General features: G+C 26.9%; 1 long non-coding RNA gene across 9 annotated transcripts in view; it reads left to right on the top strand.

Annotated features, from left to right (window-relative positions):
• LOC147801943 (uncharacterized) overlaps positions 1-24212 on the top strand; it is a 37841-nt gene that overhangs the window by 785 nt on the left and 12844 nt on the right. For 5 of the 9 annotated variants that reach the window (XR_015430244.1, XR_015430246.1, XR_015430251.1 and 2 more), the window contains exons 2-4: positions 652-762; positions 6874-6991; positions 23323-23477. This is a non-coding gene — a long non-coding RNA (uncharacterized LOC147801943). Of the gene's footprint in view, positions 1-651; positions 763-5586; positions 5615-6873; positions 6992-10740; positions 11612-23322; positions 23478-24212 lie in introns of all 9 variants that reach the window. The other 4 variants (XR_015430249.1, XR_015430247.1, XR_015430250.1 and 1 more) reach the window with 2 other exon arrangements.

Genomic DNA, 24212 nt, shown 5'->3' with positions numbered 1-24212 from the left:
TTTTCTAGATAAATTTGTGTGTATTCTGAAATACTTAGCTTTGTTAATCTGAAATGTTCTGATGTTTTTAATCATTATTACTTCTCAGAATTCCAATTGCTATTTTTAATTGAAATATTATCTTTATTTCATTGTTCTGTAACTTTTATATTAAGATACTAAATAATTGTTCATTCTAGACCTTAAAAAGGGCTGGGCACTAGAAACTGGAAAGAGCCGCTAAAAAAGGGCGCCCATCATAAAAAAGAGCATTATTTTAAAATATTTGCTTTATGTTTAGGACACCCAAAATATACAAAGTTTTTAATTTTATCACTAAATAAATTTTTTAGCGGTAATTAGTTTAAATTAAAAAAATTATTCCTTAATTTAATTGGTACATTCTATAAGTTGATTTTAAAGTGAGCGTTATTATAAAATTTTGAAGTGCATAAAAAAGTAGCTATATGATTCGAGAGTTGGTAAGAAATTTACATTTTTGTAAAATCTTCAGATTGTTTTTCTTTTCGTTGACAACTACGCTTATTTATGTACTTAATTTTTAAAAAAATTTTCTTTCCTATCTAGGTGTCAAAAATCAGATTGTATTTCTTCTTTTCATGTTGCTTATTCATGCACTCAATTTAAAATATTTTTTTCTTTCTTATCTAGAAGATGAAAATGTTGGACATCTCTTTTTGGAAACTGAAGATTGCAAACATGAAAGAATTAATGATGGTATCATTGGTAGTCTAAAACAAGAAGCTATCAGCTGATCTAATGGTTAGTTAATAATTATAACAATAAACTTAATTTTTACATTCAATTTTTATACTTTGATTATATTACAGAAATGATTGTGCTCCGTAAAATGTACAAATTTTTCACTAGTATTTGAAAGTTTGACAAATAATTTTATAACAAACATTAAAGTTATATTGCATAGATCATTATTTCTTTTGACTAAAATAAAATTTTGAAATTTCTCAAATGTGGCTGACTTTTGATAAATAATTATTCTTATTATTTTAATAAACACAGATTCAATACAGATAAAAGCTAAATATAATTTTGAATGTTTTTGTTAAGAAAAAGAAAAAAAAAAGGCAAATTTGTTTTAATGAAATAATTTTATGGATAAATTAAAAATGAAATTTTATAGTTTTTATTATATCACTTATTCAAACAACAAATTTTATAGATTTGAATTTTATTCTCATGATAATTGAGGATCTTTTTCATTTAACACAGTTTATCCTATCGCATTGAAGAAAAAAAATTTCTATTTTATCTAGTAATTTTCTTTAAAAAAATGATTTTTTCTTGAAAAGCGCTCAACCTTCACATAAATCACTTAACATAAAGTCTACTTTGTGATATTGCACAATAACTTTTTACATTGCTTTTTATTGTGACAATTCAGCTCCTCTGCTAGGTATTTATAGTTTTTTGAAATATTTTTCCTGGAATTAATATACTTTGGTGTTCATTTTTTGAAATTAAAAATGTTATGTTATTGCCAGAACTATAGGCAAGGCAAATGATGATTAGATATTTAAAAAATGACAAAAAGTTATAAAAGCCTTGATTTAGGGTACTACCCCAAGGCAGAGGTAAATACCCATTTATAAATACCATACTTTCTAGGTATTTATCCGACCACATCTATACCCATGCAGTGTTTGGCTAAATTTGAATCGAAAAAACTCTTAATAAATATAAAATAATAACTATGAAATATGTAAACTTTTAATTGCTGCAATTTTTTTAGTCTTTATCAAATTATCTTATTTTTCTTCATTCTCAGTGACGGTATATATTATTTAAAAACCTATTTTATGTTTGAAATTTTTTTTTGTTTATAGAAATAAATAATTATAATAAAGTTTGCATAAAACTTTGAAAAGTTAAAATAATTTATGCCTTATTATTTTGAACTTTTTTAAAAAAATATTTCATGCAACTAATTTGTCCTTAAAAATTTTAAGCAGAGGAACTTTTTTAAGAGGAAAGCCTCAGAAAAAAAGTTTAGCTTTTAGGCACATTCAATCACCTAATTATTCTTTAGTTAGATGAGAACAATCACAAATTTATCTTAAAAATACTAAAAATAGAAATCAAGGTTTATGTGTTCGCTATTATAGAATTATATGTAATTATTATAGAATTATAAAGTTTCTAAAAAAACTCAAAATTTAGATTTTTTGTCTTCTATATAGATGTCTTAGATTTTTATCCAATTAAATTACCTCATACTATCTTATAAGTATATTATCTAAAAGTAATTCTCTCTCATTATCAAAATCTGAGAAGAGATTGTTGTTAATAAAAATAATTAAAGGCATGTAGCAGACAATCTCTGTGCATATTTTTTTTTATCAATTAAAAGTAAACTAACAAAAAATGATTATTTGATAAACAGCTTGAGAGCGTTTTTTAATAGTTTTAACTATAAATTATAAGAAAATAAACTTTAAAATGTGCATTTTTTGAAAAAAAATATTTAGAAATTAGTTTTAAAATTTAAAATTACTTAAAAATTTATTAATATGCTCCTCCCCGACCTCTCCCTAAAAATATACTTATATTATAGAATATTGACCAGTTGAGAATAGTCCAAACAAAATAAATGTTTGTAAAAGTAATCTGAATTTAACCTATAAACACATAATTTTACCAATGTGTAATTGTTATTAAAACAATGAATTAATGTTTTTCAAAATGGAATCTGAATAAAAAGTTAATATTTTTAAGAGAGAGAGTCTTATTTTTATAAAAAGGGTAAGGAGAGTACATTTATTGGGATCAAAGGGTTAGCTGGAAGGGTTGCCCTTCACAAATGAGTTAAAGAGAACACTGGTATTAAAATATACTGTTAATGAATTTCTTCTAACAAAATAACTAAATGTGGCATTTTTAGAATGTTTTTCAATGCCATTGAAAAATTATAGTTATTGGAGATAAGATTTTGTTTTTTCCGATCAATAATATAAAAAATGTTTAGTTTAGTGTGTCTTAAGGAACATTTTCAAGCTCTTCCAACACTTATGTATCTTTGAATTATTAGTTACGTTATATCATTAGTATTGTTAAAAGTTTCATATTGTTGTATTAATTTTTAAAAAATTTATAAATTACCTTTTTTCAAACTTATGAAGTTTCTAATAAGCTGAACCTTGATTAATTGCATTCTATTTATCCTTTTACAGTTATTTCCAAATAATGTAATGCAAACAATTGATAACTGTTTTTCCAAGTTTATAGCTTCTTGGTAAAGCTCAACATTATTTAACAATTTTAACATATTTTTATTGAATCCATTTTGATGTTCATATTTGATACTTTTACTGTTACATTATTTGAGCAAATTAGTTTAAGCTTTTCCCTACCATTATCACATTATCATTACTTTAAATTAGAAGTCATTCAAATATTATATAAGCATATTTTTGGCAATTTCAAACACCTCCCTTATCAGCAAAATTAAGCAAATTTCAAACCTTTTCCCATGTGTCAGGATATTGCATCACCCTCTGGTTTTTACTTTCTTTACAGTACTAATTTAATTTAAGGATAAAATTCTAATAAAAGATATTAACTTTGTTTTAAACAAGTATTATATACAACTAATAAAAGCTAATATAAAAATTATAAAAACACTCCCCTTTCTTTCGCCATTTTTTTTTACTATAAAAATAGTTCAAGGTCAGTTAAATGGGAGTCTGATTTAAATTTGGAAAAAGATCCTTATCCTTATCTACCCCTCTCCTGTGATTGGATATCAAAATAAAAGTAGGGTGTGGGAAAACCAACAGGGAAAATCAGATCTTCAACGAAACCATGTCTAATATTAGTCTTGTTTTAACCATGCACTATTTTTAATGTGTGTGGTTTTTGCAACTTTTTATTTAATTTGCTTACGTGTGAAAATTAAAGTTTTATTCCTATTTGAAAATCTGGTAATTTCTGATGTATTTAATTTATTAGTCATAAGTATGAAATGGTAAAAAAATTTGCACCAATGTAATTTTCAAAAAGCTCCAATGAGTAAATTCTTGAAGGTGAAAAGGGAATACATAATTTTTCCCTCTGACTTTTTCTTGTTGGATTATCTTTCACTTTGATATTTAGAAAGCCAGAATTTTTAGCAGACAATTTTCGTTTCTGTACATGGCTTTAGTTACCGTTCGGTATGCAGTATTTTTTTCAAAGTTTAAATATAATCATTGTTTTAACTTCATTTAACTTTTTTATCATTTATGAATTTGGATTTAATATAAGGATTGGATATTAAGCAATTCTTCCTTTTCTTTGGGAAATAAGTAGAATTAAAAATAACTTTAATTTTATAGAATTTTTATTAATGTTTTTGTCATGATTAGCGTTTTATCGGTTTCTGTAAACATATAAAATATTGATAATGAAACTGCAAAATACATCTAATTGAATTGATTCATGCAGTTAAGTTGGGAGTTATTGCTTTGAGTTTAATTCACTTATAATTGAGACTGTTCCTTCATAAATTTTTTATCTTCATAATTTCTTAAATTCATAGCTGATTGCTCAATTTGTATATTGTTTAAAATTACTCCAATTTTCTTAAGTATTTTTAATTGATGAAAAATTGCATCATATTATAACTTCCGAATTGTTATTTTTTTATGTATATATATTTTGCTTTAATTGTAAGTACTATTTTAAATTTGATTGATAATTCATATTCACTTATTTTCAAGATAGGGTAAAAGTATAAAGCAAATAATTCGAAAATAATTTTACAACTATGGCACACAAAAATGCCTAATGTAAAAAGTTTTATAGATTGTGCATGTTTTACAAGGAAATGCCACAAAGGCAAAATATTACTCTTTAAAATTAAAAAAAACTTGTTTTAAGGAAAAGTTTTCAGCAATTTTTCAAAATTGCTTCATGCAAGCAATACACACCATCTCCCTTCCCACAAATCGTGATGTCATTTTCGACCAATAGCGTGTCCTGGCTATACTGAAATTTAATCGCACGTTTAATTTGCGCCCTATCTTAACCACATGCTCCTTAATTTAGAGCTTAATTTTGTTTTAATAGGAATTTTTGAGATGTGTTCCACCCTTGTTAGATACAAACTTGTTTGCATGCAATCGCTTGTGAGAACTAAACAATAATATTTGCTTACTTTTTCTGGGTTAGACTAAAAATCCCAATTGAAATTGCAAGCATTCTCTAAAAGCATTCTCTTTGAATAGAATTAAATTAATTTTGTTCGGTATATTATGAACTGATAACATATCTATAAGACTGCTTTAAAACTCTACTACGCTTTTTAGTTTGTCTCAGAAAGATATTTTTGAGCAATTATATAGTTTTTTTGCAAATTCAAGAAATGGTATTTATTATAAGGATATTTTTTTTGTTGTATAATTTAAATATTTTTAGATTTTGTCTGTTTTATTTTCTAAGTATTTCTTTTGTGTATGTGGATAAGCAATTCAATACTGCCATTTGAATTACTTTGTTGTTTTTGTTTTCTTTTATTACTTTGAAATATTTCTTGTAGTTTGTGTTACTAAAATCTTTTAATTTTATTTCAAAAATTCATTTATTCCTTAGATGTTGTTGAAAATTTTTATTTTATACTGTAAGTAAACTTATTTATTTAATCTTGTACATTTTGACAATAATTTGTTTATAATAAATATTTCTATCAAGTGGAATATTTTTTCTAACTTTTATCTGAAATTTAACAAGAGTTAACTTAGAAGTTGGAATTGCTAATGTGTGTTTTGAAGACTTTTATTTATCTTTCAGGTTTTGAAGAGGTTATTTATTTGTTATTTCTTAAATTAAAAGTTCATGTATTTTTCTTAATATGGTCACATACATTTTCCTTAATATGGTCATATATTTTTCTTAATATGGTTATTAAAAAATTATATAGTATTTTGATGAATATAGAACCATAGTTTTTGATGTATATAATTTTCTCAAGATTCTTAAAATAAGATCCTTAATACATTGACCTCTGATAATGTTTTTAGATTTGCTATTCCTTTTTCTTTTCACTAAGAATGTCCTTTTTATATTGACACTTTATTATTTGAATATATATATACATATTTACCAGTAGGCTGTAAAGTTTCACATTTATCAAAAGTTTCTTATTTTCTATGTTTGCAGTAAATTTTAGTTGAATGTTAAATAACTGGTAGATTCTTTAACTGTTATTCAATGAAACATTTAAAATATTTTTTAAAATTTCTCTTAAATACTTTTTAGAGAGGGGTTTACTAACAGAGAGCTTGATGACATTTTTTAATTCTGTTACATTTGTTTGAATATTTTAAATAGTTTGAATATCATGTGTATGTTTCAGTAAAATATTTCACTAAGTTTGTAAACTTGCAGTGACTCATGCTAGTAAATGATGTTAAGTAAAATATGGAACTAAAAAAAAATAAATAAAAAATACATGTTACAAATTAAAAATTGTATGCAAGTTTCAATTAGAGTGCACAATTGTGTACAGTTACATTAAAACATCTTTAATGCAAAGTACCATGCAGAAAACATTACAAAAACAAACGTTGCAAAAGTGTGAAATATTTAAATCAGCCTATGAGAAAGGGCTTAAAAAGTACTTAAGAAAAATCAGCGTGGCAATTTTTTTACTGCTCTTTTTATTTTTTTAAATTCAGTTATATGTGTTTTCAAATTTTTTTTATACCTATTTGTAATGTTTTTTTATGTAATTTTTCTGTAATGTGCTTTTAACCAAATATAATACTCCATCATAGTTTTGATGCCTGTGTATTATTTTCATGGTTTTTAATTTGTTTTGATTTTTTGAATCTCTCTTATACTTATCAATCTTTATATCATAATATTAATTACTTGTAGGACCCATCTTCACTGTGCTGCTTCTTGCAGTAATTCACCTTTAATGAAATTTTTTTGCTGGAAAAAGATGATCAACTTTGCCTGGGAGAGGATGAAGAATACTCTGAATACTTCTACAGTAAGTTCTAAATAATATAAAGCTTGTAAATTTCTTTATCACATATACAGATAACCCAAGTATTGTGCAGACTTGGGTGACCTCTTCATTATATGGTTCCCACACTCCTTAAAAACTGCTTAATTTTTATTTTGGAAAATAAGGGCTCTTAAAAGTAGTTTATTTTGCTACAAGGTTTTTAAAAATATTCTATTTTTCAGCATCACTATAGTTGATGGGAACAATTTTTTCAGTTCAAATTTTTTAAAACAAAAAGTTGATCTTTTATCACCTAGAATTAGACTATGGTGGAGCATTTAAGAGAGACAAGAAAGGGTGTGTCTGAGGGGGCTACAGGCAAGGGGGGAGGCATATTTCATTCATATACTGCTTCTTTCATTAATATATTCTGCATTTTGTCTAGAATCTATCCCAAACTTTTTGTTATAAATGTCGATTAGAATAAAATTCTAACTTAGATTTTGATAATCATTTTATTTAGTTAACATTGCAACTTAAAATGTTTCTTCTTTTAAAATTTCTATTCAACTTTTGGTTACTTTAAAATTAGTTCATGTTTTTCATGAGATTGTTTAGTAATATTATGTAAAGTTAATTCCTAATGACAGTTTTGGTTTGAAATAATTTTATGTAATCCTCATTATAAAAGTTGAGGTACCATAAACGTTACCTGATAAGGTGATATTGTAGGATAAGAGAATGCCATTAATAATAAAAGAATACTGCTTTGTTCTAACTGTTAATTTACAATAAAAATTAAATATCAAGTCATAATAATAGTAGAGAGTAATATTAAGAATGATAGAGGATAATAAAAAATATTACAAGTAAATGTCTATAAATGATTAAAAATTAAATAATTTATCAGTATTTATTAATTAAGTAACCATATCAATTTTCTGCCTAAGGAATGTGTTGATACCCTTAAAAAATGGTTTTAGAACCTTTCATTTATGAGTTTCACTGAAAACTAATGAAAAACATTGGTTTGAAAATTATAAATCTTTTGAACATAATTGTGTTTTTGTTCTATAAAAATTTTCATAAAAATATTTATTTCAATAAATTTTAAAAAAAAAGTTAAGCAAAATGAAAAAAGTGAATGATTTTAAGTGCTTAAATACCAACATTGTCAGTTTTTACTTGAAATAAGACTTAATTTGCCACGATCTATTAAGAAAACTACTATCATGCATAATATTAATTCTTTTAATATATGTCCTTATAATTGAAACATTTTATTAATGTAAAAGAAAGAATTTTTTGGGTGTGAATAAGTATTTAGCGAGATTGGCCCGCAACTAAATATGTGATGCATGTCTAGCTTAGTTGCCAACTGTTCCGATTAAATCGTGTTTGTTCTGATTTTTTAGCTTTGCTCTGAAACTACGGGTTTATGCCAAAATGTTCTGATTTTTTGTCATTCTAGTTCCTTTTCACTCCTTATACCTTATTTTCTTTCCACCCTGGGCAGGTCTAAAAACGAGAAGCAGGGCATGTGATTTTTCCGTGAATATCACAGAATTCTGTTAGACCATTGGTTAGCGGACTTCGCGAATCAAAACTTTATAATCTGACGAGATTTTGAAACTATTGCTAAATCACATTGGCGAGACATTTATGATTCTTCTGCTAATTTGATTTCACTGATTTTCGCCATTTTGAATATTAGGAACTCCATCGGAATCTGCTAATATCACGATTCTTATTCGCACGATTTTAATACCAATCATCAATTTTGGTATTTAGCTGATTTAAAAGTTATGCATCATGATTCCTATTTACGCGATTTAAAAATTCAATATTGTAATTTGTATTTTCGCGTTTTTAAAATCCAATATCAGGATTCATATTCACACAATTTTAAAATCCAATTTCACGATTCATATTCACTGGATTTTAAAATTTCACTGGAATAAAAATAGTATTATGATTCATTTAAGAGGTAAGATTTTTCTTGAATTAATTACTATAAATATGTGATATTCTTTATTAGTAAGTAATTTAATTAAAACTGTGCTCAAAAATTTTTTTTCAGCATGAAACATTTATATTTTTATATCAATAGTTTAGTTTTTGATATTTTGTTTTCACTTTGTGTCATAATTTCCCACGATTAACTTTGTGTTCCTCTTGTTGTTTTTAACAAGTAGGCAGCTATTTTCTAGAAACCACAATATAAAAACTTGTTGTAATAATTTTTTCTCAACTTTCTTTATTTTTTTAAATATATGAAGAAAAAATATTGCAATTCTTGATTTCCCCATTTAATTTTATAATTCAATTTCAGTTAATTTATTAAAGATGGAATACTGATTAGTTTCATAGATATCGTTAACCCTTAACAGTCTGAAAATGTTTTTGTTTTTTTTAAAAATCCAATCTGGGTGTGCAAAAATTGCCCAGTCCCACTTTGACGAGCCCTGTTAGTTAATATAATTTTATCAGTACTTACATTATAATAGAGTTGCCTCTTATTGTTTTTTTATTGCTTAATTTTCTTTTTCACGAAAGGTAAATAATTGGCACTGTCACTGGTGGTATATATGCATATTCGATGATAAACAATCCTATTATTTTTAAGGTCCTTTATTTTTGCTTTCTTAAAAGAGTGGGAATCCTGTATTAAGTACACTTGAATATTTTTTTTTTTTTGAAATTCATTCAATTACTTTTATAAAATTGTACTACATTATTACATACAAAAACTTTATATATTAAATTCCATGTAGTATAGCCCTTGTTGCTGAACTTTATTCAGCCCATCATTTGCTCCTTTTAATTACATATGCAAGAGTTACTGTTATCTGGTACAAAACAATTTTTTAATTGATTATATAAAATTCATCATTCAATTTACTTCTGCAAATGTTTTCATGATTTGCAATATAATGTGGATTCACTCTTTGCATCTTTTTCCACCCATGTATCCTATATGTCATTCTCAGTCAATTAGGAATTCATATCATAATTAACTAAATGTTGATAATTTTTACATTAAAATCTTTGATTGAAGTATACAAATCAATGACTAGCAATGAAGAACTTTTAAAACAAAAATTTAGTTAAAGTTTTAAATTGCCATTGCATGAGAAAATGTAAATACTGCTTTCTCACTTAAATGCTTTTAAAACACACAAAAAAAATAATTGACTTTTTTTCTTAGCAATAAATAATTTATTAAAAAAACATAGAAAATATTTTAAATGATATTTTTTTGAAAAGTTATTGAATATTTTTAAGAAAATAAATAATATTGCTTGGAAAATATGTAAATGACAGTTCATTTCAATTTCTGAAAATTTGTCGTATATTTTGTGCCTACAACCAGTAAACATTTTCATCCAAGCAACCCATAAATGATAATCTTATCTCTATCATTTTCTTCTACACTATCCACAACACCTAAACACACAGTAAAATATACTTTTACTTAATTGTCTAAACAATTTATTATAAAAAAAATATGAATGTTTTTGAGTTTGTATTACTAAGTACTTGATTACAAATTGCTATCGTAAATAATTGCAATCACTGATCACATATTTTTCTTAAAAATGAAAAAAATATTTTTGAATTTATTACAATATATTCTTGAATACCAATTCCTATTATTATTATTATTTCTTCAATAAAATGTGTACTTTTGATGAAAGTAAAGCATAATGTTTATAAATTAAAATCATTTTCCAAGTGAGTACTTGCAAACCTAACACTGATTTATTTGCTTTATTCCATGCTATCTGTAGGAGTTTCAGGATATTTGGATTAAAGTTCATCATCAGCATTGGCACGACAGCCCTTTGTGAGCCTGGGCCTTCCTCAGAAGCTTTTCCCATTCTGCCCTTCTCCAAGCAATTGATTTCCAGTTCTTTACTTTTAGGATGGCAAAATCCTCATCCACACAGTCTTTCCATCTCTTTTTGGGCCTTCCTCTTGGCCTTTTATTAAAGGGGGTTGCATTAAAGACTTTTAATGCTGTTCGTTCTGGGCTCATTCTCACTACATGCCCGGCCTATCTCATTCTACTTAGTTTAATAGATTTAATGATATCATCTATTAAAGATCTTATATATTTCAAAATTATATCTTTTTCTCCAGTTGTTGTTATCAAGGATAGCGCCAAAGATGGTTCGTAGAACCTTCCTTTCGAACTTCTCTTCCCTTTTCGTTAAAGTCCATGTCTCCGAAACATTAATACCTTATAAAGTGAAATCTTCGTCTTTCTTTTTATTAAGTGAGATTTCAATAATGATCTTAAGCCACAGAAGCAGCGATTGGCTGCAATTATTCTTTTTCTGATTTCAGGATTAATGTCATTTTCATAGTTTATTTCTGATCCTAGATAAATAAAACTTTTTACAGATTCAAATTTAAAAGAATCTATTTTAAACAATTTAGGGATGGTTTCCATTGTACCACAATACATATATTTTGTTTTCTCCACATTCACTCTTAAGTTCATTTTTCTAGCTGATTTTTCCAGCGCCAAAAATTTTCACTCAGTGCAGTCCTAGATCTTGCGATGATGGGGAAAGTTCATTTGGCAATAATGTCTCAGGCCTTTTCAATGCCATTCTTCGGGACTGTAACAAGTCATACCTTTAATTAACTATTCAGGTATTTGCGTCAATTTTTATAAGGATAGGATATTAATGTCAATTTAACTTATTCTTAAAGGGCCTAGCTTATTTTTTTTTCTAACAATTCTTGCTACTCTTTTTTTTTTTTCAAACTAGCTAGCGCATTGTGGATTCTTCCTATTTATGTGTTAACTTAGAAGCTTACGAGTTAACTCTTTATTGAGTTTTGATAAATACGCATGCTTTGTGTAATCTTTTTATTTATGCCTTGTTTGTTCTTCACTTTTGGCATGAGTAGAACTTTTATTCTTGATATTGATTTTACTATCCATATTCATACAATTGATTTACAGTAAACTTCCGATTATCCCCAGGTAGAGAATACGGATCATCAGCGCTTCACCTTTTTTTCACAAGAACAAACAACATAACGTTTAGAATTTAAAACTAATAAATTCATAGAGATGAAACTTTCAAGAGTTTTGAGAACAACATACTAGCAAAGATTCGTGTTTGTAGTCCAGATGTTCAAAATTAATCAAATAATAGGTCTACACTGAAACATTGAAGCTTCAGGTGCAATAAATTAGTAATAAGGAGCACTGAAAATGGTGAGAAAGAGCAAAACAATGTGAGTAATGATTTACAGTTGTGGAACTACGAATGCAGGATGAAGTTCAAATTTCAATGAATAGATTCCATCAAAGCAGTTTCTTCTCCTGGATGGTATTGTTACTATTCAAAGCAATAATATTGATAGCAAAGTTTTTCCATCTTGCCTTAATTTGATGACTGGCAATGAATTTTCCTCATGGTCATTTATTTAGTCAACGCATTCTTCGAACCCTTATCAGTTATAAAATTGATAACAGATTATCCTCAAACTTGCTTATCCGCTCTTCAGGGGTCACTCAATTCAGTAAAGAATCGGGAGGTTACTGTATCGTTAAAAAAATATCAACAAATTACTAATGCTGAAATTGCTAACTTCTATGTCATGTAGAAATTGTTTTTCTTTTTTTAAAAGAGCCGAATCTTTGTTTATTATATGTAAAAATAAAAAATCTATAATATTAATAATTTTTTATAAATGGAGCTAACTAAAAGATCCTAATTGAAATTACATCATTTTGATCTTAATCTAGTTAAAACTATAATTGAAACTTTTTATATCTATATTCTGAATTTGTTTTGGTGCAGAAAAGAAAGAAATATATATTGAGCAAACTTCCAATAAAAATTATGAAAATAAATACATTTAATTTTGGATATAGTTTTTTTTTTTAGCTATTCAATTTATTTGTTTTTAACAAAGCTCACGTTTTATGTTTTCTCAATTAATAATATTTTTAACAGCCATAAATTTGTTTTTTCATTTTAAAATTTTGTATTCTTTTACTTACTGACTATGTTCTTATTGTCAAACAATAACATTTTTATTTTAATCCTTTTTAAAATCTGACAAAATAGAAACAACATATGTAATTGCATTATAAAAATTAAAACATATTAAGCACATGAAAAGTTTTTCAAGTTATTAAAAAATTACAGTCTTGATGTATTATTTTCCTAATGTAATTTTTTTCCTAATGTAATTATTTCAGTAATTATGCATTGAAAAAAGATTGCTATAAAAGTAAGTTATTATATAGTTTGCACAAATTAAATGTTTTTTTTACTCACTTGCAATTTATTGAAGAAAGCTAGGGGGACATTAATTACACTCAATAAAGTAACACATGGAGTTTTTAAGATTAAGTAAGGCTTAAATACCATAAAAGCTTATTTACCACTGCAATTAAACTTTAATATTCTTTCAAAAAGAATGCTCTTTATAGCCCGGGAATTTTATTTTATTCATCTAAAGCCACCAATTGAATTTTATTGCCACTTTATGTATTTGGGATAATTTATACACAAATATTGGGGATATATTCAAAGTGATGTGTAAAACAAAATACTCAAATTAATCTATGAATATGACTCATGTATACTTAAATCAAGTAAAAATTCATACTAAATCAGATTAGATTTGCATTCATCTATAGAATTCTTGATTAATGTAATAAATTACTTAAAAGTTCAGAATTCCATTTTGGGGACAAAGGAACAGTCATGATATCTCATTTGTATTATTTTCTTAAAAATATAATTTAACTACAAAGTGTAATTGATGCATTTTTTTTTTTACTCATTTAGTATTTTTAAGTACAGTTTAACATGAAATAATAATAATTAAAAAATAATACAAATAAAAAATATTGCTTTAGCATAGACAAGTTAAAGAAAAGAATTGAGAAAAATTATTCTTTTAATTTTTGACATGTTTGAATTTGGTGACACAGTTTTCCTGCTCATTATAAAGCATCAATATAAACAAGATTTAACCCTTCTACTAAGTTTTTTACAGTTCAATAAGATTCCATTACTTTTCATTATTTTATAAGCATGCTACCTTTTTTCAATAAGTCAATATAACATTTTCATGAAATATTAATGTAATGCATTTAAATAATTGTGTTAAACAAGATCAAATACAGGAAAACTTTAAATATTAGTTAAAGTAGTGCAAATATCAAACAATTCTTTATTCTACTGCCTCAAAATCAATTTGAATATTTATTCATTCAATGTGATCATAATTATTGATAAGCTTGCTAGGGGTTAAATCTTTATTTAAAAAATTGTAGTTAAATCTAAAGAATTAAAATATAATTTGTCTCCTGAAATCTTAAGTAATACTCTGTGGATACCTGAAAAATGAGCAAAATAAAATCTTCATTTTAAACTCTGCTAAAATTCTCTTAACATAGTACAATTTTGATATTCTGAATCTCTTCTGGCAAGAAAAAAAATTTAAATGTCGTATGCTTTTTGAAAATAAATTTAGTTAAATTTAATATAGTTACTAATATCAAAATAACTTTCCTTTCTTACTATGCAACTTACAAAATGTATAACTCACATTAAAAAAAAAACAATTTATTCATAAGAAGCAGTTTTTTAGTTATAATTTAATAATGCATAATAAAATATATAATTTAAATATATAATATATATACATTTGCATAAATAAAATAGTTTAGTTTTAACTATTTAAATTATGAATTCTAGAAGAAATAAAACTTGTTTCTTGTTGTTTAATATTGTTTGTTTTTAGCATACATTTTTTTATTAAAGCATTTAATGAATTTTTCAAAATTCTTTTGCAAAATTTAATAATTTTTCTTTTTTAATTAAGTTATAACTCAGATTTATTTGTGAATATATTTTAGTTCTTTAATATATTCCACGTGTTCCATGTATATATAACTTATATTGCCTGCTTTTAAATAAAATTAATTTTGTAGCAGATTTTCTACATACTCTTGAGAAAAGATAATGGGTATTTCTACACCAATCATTCAATAAAAAAATTAAGGTCAATAATTTGAATAAGTTAAACATTTTTGAAAATTTACAAATTTTTTGCAATTTGTAAATTACTAGATAGAGAGTTGACCTAGAGAGCTAAATTGTGTGATATTTTTTCAGATTTTCAGGGCATTTTATGGCAAGTAGCATAGCTAAACTATGAAAAAAATTATTTTTTTAATTAAATTTAAATTTTTTAAAATATTAAAACTTTACATTTTTTAAAAATAGTAAAATATAATTTCCTTTCTCTGTTTTAGAAATGTTGACACCAAAAAAAAAATTTATGAATAAAAAAAAAAAAACTAGTCTTTAGTTTAACATAGTTTAACATAAACCAAATAGTTAAAATCACAAAATTCGCTATTGAAAAAAAGTTTTATTAAAAAGTGGCTTCTTCATTTGCACTAATAATTTTTATTACCTATTATGATTCATATATGTAATTTCCAGTTTTGTTTCTTTAAAGCTGAGTTCGCAACTATATAAGGAATGTATTTTATACACACACACACATATATATATGTTACGGTGAATGACCGAAATCTGGAACATGTTGACTCTCACCGGTGAATGTCAACAATCACATAGTCGCTTTGGTGAAAGTCCGAAATATTTGTTATATCCAATTTTAAATTAATTTATTCGTTAATATTATTATATTTATTTGATATATTTATATTTATTCTATATTTTAATACTTACTGACGATAGATTAGAAGAAACATCATTGTTTGGAGTTTCGGGCAAATATATACCGGGCAATGATACTTGACCTTAAAAAAACATCAGTGTAGGCAAGTGGTTCCCAACCTTTTATGAACCATCGCCCCCCTCTTGGGGTTGGCTGACACATATCGCCCCTTTCTCTTTTTGCTCAAAAAACCATTCATTGTTGCTTGTGAGCAACCAAACACTGAAAATATGTTATGTTATTTGATTTTAATTTAAATTGTAATGCAAATAAGGAGGCACATTTACCCTGTCATTTTTATTAATTAAAAAAAAATTTTGCATCTTTTTTTTCAAAAAGAAATGATATTTAAAACGGAATAATCAAAACAAAAGTACATTTTTTTAAATTCATATTTTAATGTAATCAAGAAAAAGTTGAAACGTTAACAACTAAAATTTGAGGGGAAAAAATGAAGAGGGAGAAAGTAAATTTTTACCACTTCAATGACTGCCCTGTGCTTGGTGTATTTCAAGTTAAAGCTTGAATCAAGGCAGTAGCCAGGAAATTTTTTCGGGGGGGGGGGGGGATATGGTAAGAAGCAATGACAGTTTCAGACATACAAAGTAGGGGGAAAACATTGTAACAAATATTGTTTATTCTGTTGTTTGCAAAAGTTAAACTAGTAATTAAAAAACATTACATAATACTTATTTTTCAATTAATATTACATAATAATTATAATCAATTTGTAAACAAAGTTTACAAAGACATGCGACGGAGATTTTAAGAAAATTTTTCGATTACTTTATTAGGACAAACCAGAATATCCCGAAATATGCTTAATAAAGTTAGTTAATAAAAGGCTTGATTCGACAGTTTTTGTTTTTCTTTTTACTGAAAGGCTCAAAGAAAGACTAAACAGTTTGAATCCCAGAATTTCGGGGGGGGGGGATTTATCCCGACATTCCCCCCCTGGCTACGGGCCTGGCTTGAATGTCAGGTTTTATGCTCATCAGATTTAAACACGGGTTTATCCTTTGAAGCAAATGTCCTACCTATCTCTTTGCATTGTGAGCAGCTGGAAGACAGAACTAAATCCTCTCTCCACTAAATATGTTGACGGAAACGAGATGAGAAGCGGCTCAGTTTGTTGACACAATTGTGGATAAGTGTCCATAAGCTTTATCCAAGCTAACTCGTAACCGTATTTTTTAAAGACGACTTTAACCTCACAGTCATACTTCAAATCTAAAAACTCAGTCTACAAAGAGGAAATGAGCTTATCCACAACTTCAAAAGAGAAAGGATCAAAAATCCAATCCGGGATTTCTAATTTCATCAAATCTTTCAATCTTGATTCCATAAATGATCAAGGTGATTAGTAAAAATTAAGATTTTATTTTCGAGAATCTCGATATCTGCCATTGAGCACTTTTTTAGAGTTGGAAATTGCATTAGCTCTTTGGGACCAATGTTTGACTTGTAGATATCAAACTTGGCGATGAATGAAGATAAGCCTTGATAATGTTCATTTTATTTCCTTGAAGTTTTACGTTGATTTCCTTCATTTTTTCAAAACAATCAGTGGGGTACACAGTTTCCAACTTTTGTTGCTTCAAACTCTCAATTAAAACAGGATCAGTGGTGTCGAGAAACTCAGTAAGCGAATCCAGCAATTCGAAGAAACGGCTCAGTTTCCTTTTGAAAGCCATCTCACAGCTGTATGTAGGAGCAGGAATTCGAAATCTTCATCATTTTCATGGCAAAGTTCTCGGAACACACGGTTATTAGGAGAATTAGCTTTTATTTTATTGATGCCAGAAATAATCAATTTATCGCAGCCAAAAATTTACGATGAATGACATAATGAATGGTGAGATAACTTTTGGTACTTCTTTTTTAAGGTGACCAAAAACCCAGTATGACAACCAGACATGGTTGGAGCACTATCTGCTGCACAAGCACTTATATTTGTGAGGGGAATTCCTTTTACCTCAAAATAATCTTTGACGAATTTAAAAATCGACGTAATCCAATTTAAAATCCTTTTGTATCTGTGTTCAAAGTTCTTGTAAGCAACATTTCCTCGGTAATCTCCTTACTCTCATTTATGAATCTCACGCAAGCTAAAACAGCTTTGTTATCTATCACAGTTGATTCATCAATCTGCAACGCAAATTTACCTTCTTTCAGAAATTTGATGAGTTTTGATTCAACGTCAGCGGCCATCTCATCAATATGCCTGAAACAGTATTATTGCTCAGAGGAACAGAGTGACTTATCAGATTTCCGCCTGCGATACCAAAACGTATGACGAAAACGATCCTGCACTTGAATTTTTTTTTAATTTTTAACTATCATAATTCTTTGTCTACACCAGAACCAGAGGTTTCATATATATTTTCAATTTCAATCTCAGATAGCTTTTATTAATATTATTAGCAATTTTTATCTTTTGAGTACTCGTCGCCCCCTGATCGCCCCCCTAAGGATTATCGCACCCCTAAGGATTATCGCCCCCTTGAGAAACTCTATCGCCCCCAGGTTGGGAACCACTGGTGTAGGCTATACCGGGCAGTGGCAATTAACCTTAAAAAAACATCAGTGTAGGGCAGGGATGGCGAACCAATGGCACGCGTATCATTTATAGCACGAAACACAATATTTTGGGCATGCCACCAATCACAATTGTTATTACACTGTGAATCGTTATTACACAAATGTTATTACAGTATGAGGCATATGAAACAATTAAATTAAAATTCACAAAAATGAACAAAATAAACAATGATTAATAAAAAAAATTAACAATTAATGCTAAAAAACAATTAATAACCATTAAAAACAAGGTAACAATAAATAAGTAGCAAAAAAAAAATTACAGTCCTGCTTAAACTAACATCTTACAACCTAATATGAGTTATTTGTCATCTATTCTGCAACAACAGAAGTCACACTGATGTTACTTTAAGTTGTTTTAAGATATGGCAAAATGTTTTTTTTTTCAATGTAAATAAAGACTTTTGATTTTATAGTATTTAGTATTATTATTTTTTCAATAATCACGAAGTCAAAATTATTTGACGGCACGTCTATGACCTCATTGAACAATTTTTTAGAAAAAAATGGCTCGTTGGTGTATAAAGGTTTGCCACCACTGGTGTAGGGTATACCGGGCAGTGGCACTTAATCTTAAAAAAAAAAACATCAGTGTAGGGTCAGAATATCGAATAAATGTAATTATATCCATGAATAAATTCATATCAAATCGAATGTGATAAATATTTCAGACATTCACCAAAGCATATCTGTGATTGTTGACATACACGGGTGAGGGTCCGAATGTACAAGAATGTAATGAAATATTCGATCTTTCACCGAGGTATTTGGTGTTTGTCAACATTCACCGGTGAAAGTCAATAAATAACATATATATATATATATATATATATATGTTATTTTTAAACATTGAAAAAGTTAAAAAATAACGTGAACTTATTGCACAATTTATTTTTCAATAAAATAGTAACAACATAACATAAGAATAAAAATTGATGTGGTCCAAAATATTAAAATATTATTTTATAAATACTACAAGTCATTTATAAAAGGAGAAAAAAAAAATTACCTATTTTTTACCATCACCTTTAGCTTTGATCACTGCATGTAAACAATTGCAAGGAATAAACAAGTGTTTGGCAATTTTCTTTCAAGTCTTAGTAGTTCTAATGCTTTTCACTAGTTTATTAGAGCAACTTCTTATAGTTCTTTCTTTATTATCCATAAACTATCGATTGGATAAGATCTGGGGAATTAACAGGCTACGGTGGCATTGTAATTTTATGTTAAGCGAGATCTTAAAATATTTTAATGTTTGGTGTGAGGCTAGTTGAAAAATAAAATCATCTTCATTAGTGCTCATGCAATTCCATACGATCACACTAGCTTCATGCACTTTTTCCGATACTGTTGTATAAATGCTTATCCAAGCTCAAATGCCTTGATTTCCATAAGTGGCACGGAACATAGTTTCATTTCTAATATTTTCTTTCAGTCATTCAATCCCCATGACAAACTGCATCATCTCTTTCTTGTAAGATTTTGCTTAATAGTCTTAAATAGTTTTGTTTTAGAAAAATATGAGATTGAAGATGCTGAATTGATTTTTTTTAACTTCACCGTTCAGTTTTTTTCTTTTTTTTTTCAATTTGTGTTTGGCTTTTGGTTACAATTAAAATTATTTTTTTCTTTTTATTCTACTGATACTGCTATATGATTCTTGGTGAGAATAATCTGAACTGTTAGCTGTATATATTTGAATTTTACCTGTTTGATGTGAGTTATTAACTCTGAGTTTTATTAATTCTGAAATATCAGGAAAAACTTTTCCTTTTGAAACAAGCATAACACACAGAAAATCAAAATAAAAGTTTAACAAATCAATAAATTAGTTTTTTTTATATATTTAATATATATTTCAGTTGAACAAATTATGATTTTTTATTTTTTTTTTTTTTTAGTTTGCTTTTTGCCTTTTTAAAAGTAGTCTGGCAGCTTTCCTCTAAATATTTTTAGGTTCACTTATTTTGGTAGAATGATTCTAAAATTTTTTTTCCCAATTCTAAGTAATAGTCTCCTAGGTTTACTAGTTCCTTAGCTTTGTGATTAAATATTTGAGATTAAAGTAGTAAATATGATATAAGTACTCATTTTTCCAAACATAAAAGTTATTTAAAATTTCAATAATGTCACTAGGAAATAAAATTATATATATACAGTAGAGCGCCGATTATCCGAACGTCCAATTATCCGAACTATGTCCGAATTCACTTTTTTTCTTCTTTTTTTTTAAAAGCTTAGAATACTTTTTAACTTATTGACAATTTTTCTAAATTTAGAAGAATAGATAATATTCACTACATCTGAAAGCCATACTTAATTTACAACCTTTTTTTAGCAGTTCACTTATAGTAGCTTGCATGTATTACACAGTTAAACCTACATACCCCTTTATCCCTCTTCGATTGAAAATTATCTTCCAAGAATACGAGCTTCATTTTGACAGTCTACAATGGTTTTAATGCGGAAGGAGTTTATGAATAGATAAGTGCTGAAGTTCTACAATTGGGAGATGGGTAATTGTCACTTATGGTTAATGATTAAAGTGCTTGGAATCTTAAATCTTGGAATAAAATTTTTAACAGAAAAACAAACGAAACTGTAGTTTCTGAATCAGTAAATTTTCCGGATGAAAAGATGCCAGGTTATAAAGCATAAGAAATAGAAGAAGACTAGTGTCGAGACACTGAAAACGATCCAGGATTTTAAATTATGATGAAATTGTTGCTGAAATTTTGAATGCAAATCGGAACTCCTCAGACGAAGAGGAAGAAGTAGGTTATCAAGTTCAAGATAGTGAATTTTCTCATATAGGAGCATGCAATTCATTAGATATAGCATTAAATTGTCTAGAACGTCAAAATGATGTTAAGCCAGTTCAGTTGATTTATTTAAAAAGAATAAGGGATATGATTGCTCAAAAAAGAGCATCTTCTTTGAAACAAAAGTTTTTACTGGATTTCTTTTGCAATGGAAAATAAAGAAAATGTGGTAAAATCAGTAATTGACAAAAAAATTATAAAAAGCTGAAATATGATAAAAATGATTCAAAATAAAAAAAAAGTTTTAAAAAATATTCAAAAATCGAAAAAAAAAACAACTTTTGAACATGTCAGAGCTATTTTAGATAGCACTGCCAGTCCTAAGCTTAGAAAAAGTGTGAAGGAAAGTTAGTATATAAATAATCATTTAAACTAGATTTCAAACAACTTTCCAACTATCCGAACTTTTCATTATCCGAACCATGTTCGGTCCCGAGCAGTTCGGATAATTGGCGCTCTACTGTATGTATGTATGTGTGTGTGTGCGTGCGTGCATTAATTTATACATTTTATAAGGTATTAATCATTAACTTTTGTAGAGAAGAAAAGCAAACTCTTTCTTTTTGAAGTAACAAACTTTTTATGTTCTACCTTATTTTATGACTCATTCTAGTTAATTTTTACGTGAAAGATTTTAACTAAATTTCCTTATGTGCGCAAAATAAAAAGGATAACCCTAAATAGCTTTTGATTTAATATTATCGGATCTTCACCTTTTAGGACTCAATCCTAATGGTTCAAGGGTGTGACCTCAGATATGCTGATTAATTAATGCAGGCAATATTTTAAGTCACACACATAAATGTATTTTCTTTGTATAAACATACTTTTCTTTATTAATGGTTTCGAATTTCAATCCCCCCGAATATAGGATCTAACGGTATTGTGGAAAATATATTCTGGATAGCCTTGTCAAGAGACATGTCCAAAGTTTGAACCCCTTACTGTTAATTTTACCTTTTTCATATTTCACCTTTAGTCTGAGAACTTTTTAAGCGAATTGAAAAGTTTTTGCTTATAATTATTAAAATAAAAAATTATAAAGATTCTATGCAAAATACAACTTTTAGTATATGTTACTTTTTATTTTGTTTAATAGTAATAGTAAAAAAACTATTAGACTGTAAGGTTTTTAAATCATTTTAAAGAATGCAGTTGTATATTTCGAAATGCAAAATTTTAGCAAAATTGTTCGATTAATTTTTGAGAAATCAAATTTTGAAAAAGATATATTTTTAAAATTTAATTTTTCTAGAAATTATTCCATTAATTTTGCTAAAAATTTTTTATTTCTCCAGGCAAAAATACAGTATTTAAAATAATGTTAAAATTGTATACCGCACAATTCAAGTTTTTTTTACTACAAAATAAAATAATAAAAAATAGTAAGTACTCACTAAAAATATTTTTTGCATGGAATTATCTTTGGCTAAAAGTTAATAATTATAAGTAAAATTCTCTAATTCGTTTAAACATTTATCGAGATATGGCAAAATACGCTAAAAGTAAAATTAACGCTAAAGGGTTCAAACTATGGAGACCATATTTTTCAAACTGCTGCTACTCCTGTTTTTTAAGTGTCAGAAATTCAAATTCTTCAAAAAGTTATTTAGAGAAAGTTTGTTTTTGTGTCTGATTTTGTAATTTTAAATGTCGTCTGTACTAATTAATTAGCAATATTTGATGTCATCCCCTCAAACAGGGGCGGATTAAGCATATGCGGGGGCCCTAGGCCATTCAAATTTTTGCGAAATATGTAAAAAATGAAAATAACATAAACGGCAGCAACTTTCAACCACTCTCTCACTTTCTCCTCTTTGATAATTTAAAATTATGTAAATTTATTTGCCACGAAATTAAAAATAATTATCGACACATAATTAGATAAATAAATAAAGGCTATTAAATTCTTTATTTTTTTTGCATGGGATTCGTTTGGATAAAGTAAATTTAAATTTATGTTCAAAAAATTTTCTATTATTTTTAAAAAATCCGTTTCAAACGCTCCCCTAACTAAACTATGAGGACCATATTTTTGGAATTTTGTGCTACTCCCATATTTTGATAGTCAAAAATCCAAATAAAAAAAATCTCATAAAAAAAGAGAGAGAATACTTAATATAGTATTGTGTTTAATTTATATTTTTCCTACTTCACAAATGATTTAACCTCTCTGTGTTTGTTAGAAATTCTAATAAGAAATAAAACTTTTTACAGGGGCTCGAATAACCTGACTTGCCATGCTGAACAGTTTCCCTTTCTCTGCCAAACTGTCTCAACGTCAAAAGGATGATGCACGTCCAGTGTCTTTTAAAATACGAGATTTAGAACCCTCACAAGACTCCGCCTTCCCTGTCCTGCTCCCTGAACTGGTGACTTTTCGAATTTTATTTATTTTCTTTTTTAGAACTCCCAATAGCTCAAGTAATTTTTAATTCAAGTAATTTCCCAATAGCTCAAGTAATTCATCAAGCTGAATCAAGAAATAGATTTGATTTCTTAAATTACTTACATTTTAATTATTTAGATAAATTAAACATAAAAAACTTTTATTAAAACTAAATCTACTTTCGCTCTGGACACTTCATATATTTATCTACCTATTTTTATATTTCTAAGCGTCAGATTTTTTTTCCTTATCATATACATTTAATTGTTTTATAAAGAATCTGGCAATGCTTGATTGGCACCTCTGGTGCGAATTAAAAACCCGTAAGTTTAATATATGTTGTCTGCAGTGTGAATTTCATCAAGGAATTAAACTTCTTTTTTTTTTTTTTTTCAATTTATAAATGCATGTTTTTAAAAATGATTTCTCGTCTAAATTAATTTATTTTTCATTTGGCAAAATTGGTACTCTGTCTTTAGATTTCATTTAAGTTTTGAGTTGAATTAAAAAATAATAGTCGCTATAATTTGTTTAATAATTAGTTTGTAGTCATTAAATCATATTAAAAATTTTTTAATAATGTTAAGAATTTTAAATGCATTATTGTTAAGTAATATTGAATATTATTTGTACATTTTAGAGTTCAGATCCTTAAACATGAAAAGAATTTAAAAAAGAAAATCTTATTGAAGTAAAATTTATAATATTTAATATATAT

This window comes from Parasteatoda tepidariorum, chromosome 11, assembly GCF_982258835.1.
Source record: "Parasteatoda tepidariorum strain Cologne lab strain chromosome 11, Ptep-v5.0, whole genome shotgun sequence".
NCBI classification, from domain to species: Eukaryota; Metazoa; Arthropoda; class Arachnida; order Araneae; family Theridiidae; genus Parasteatoda; species Parasteatoda tepidariorum.
The sequence above is the reverse complement of the archived record's forward strand: the minus strand, read 5'-3'. Positions and strand labels throughout refer to the sequence as shown.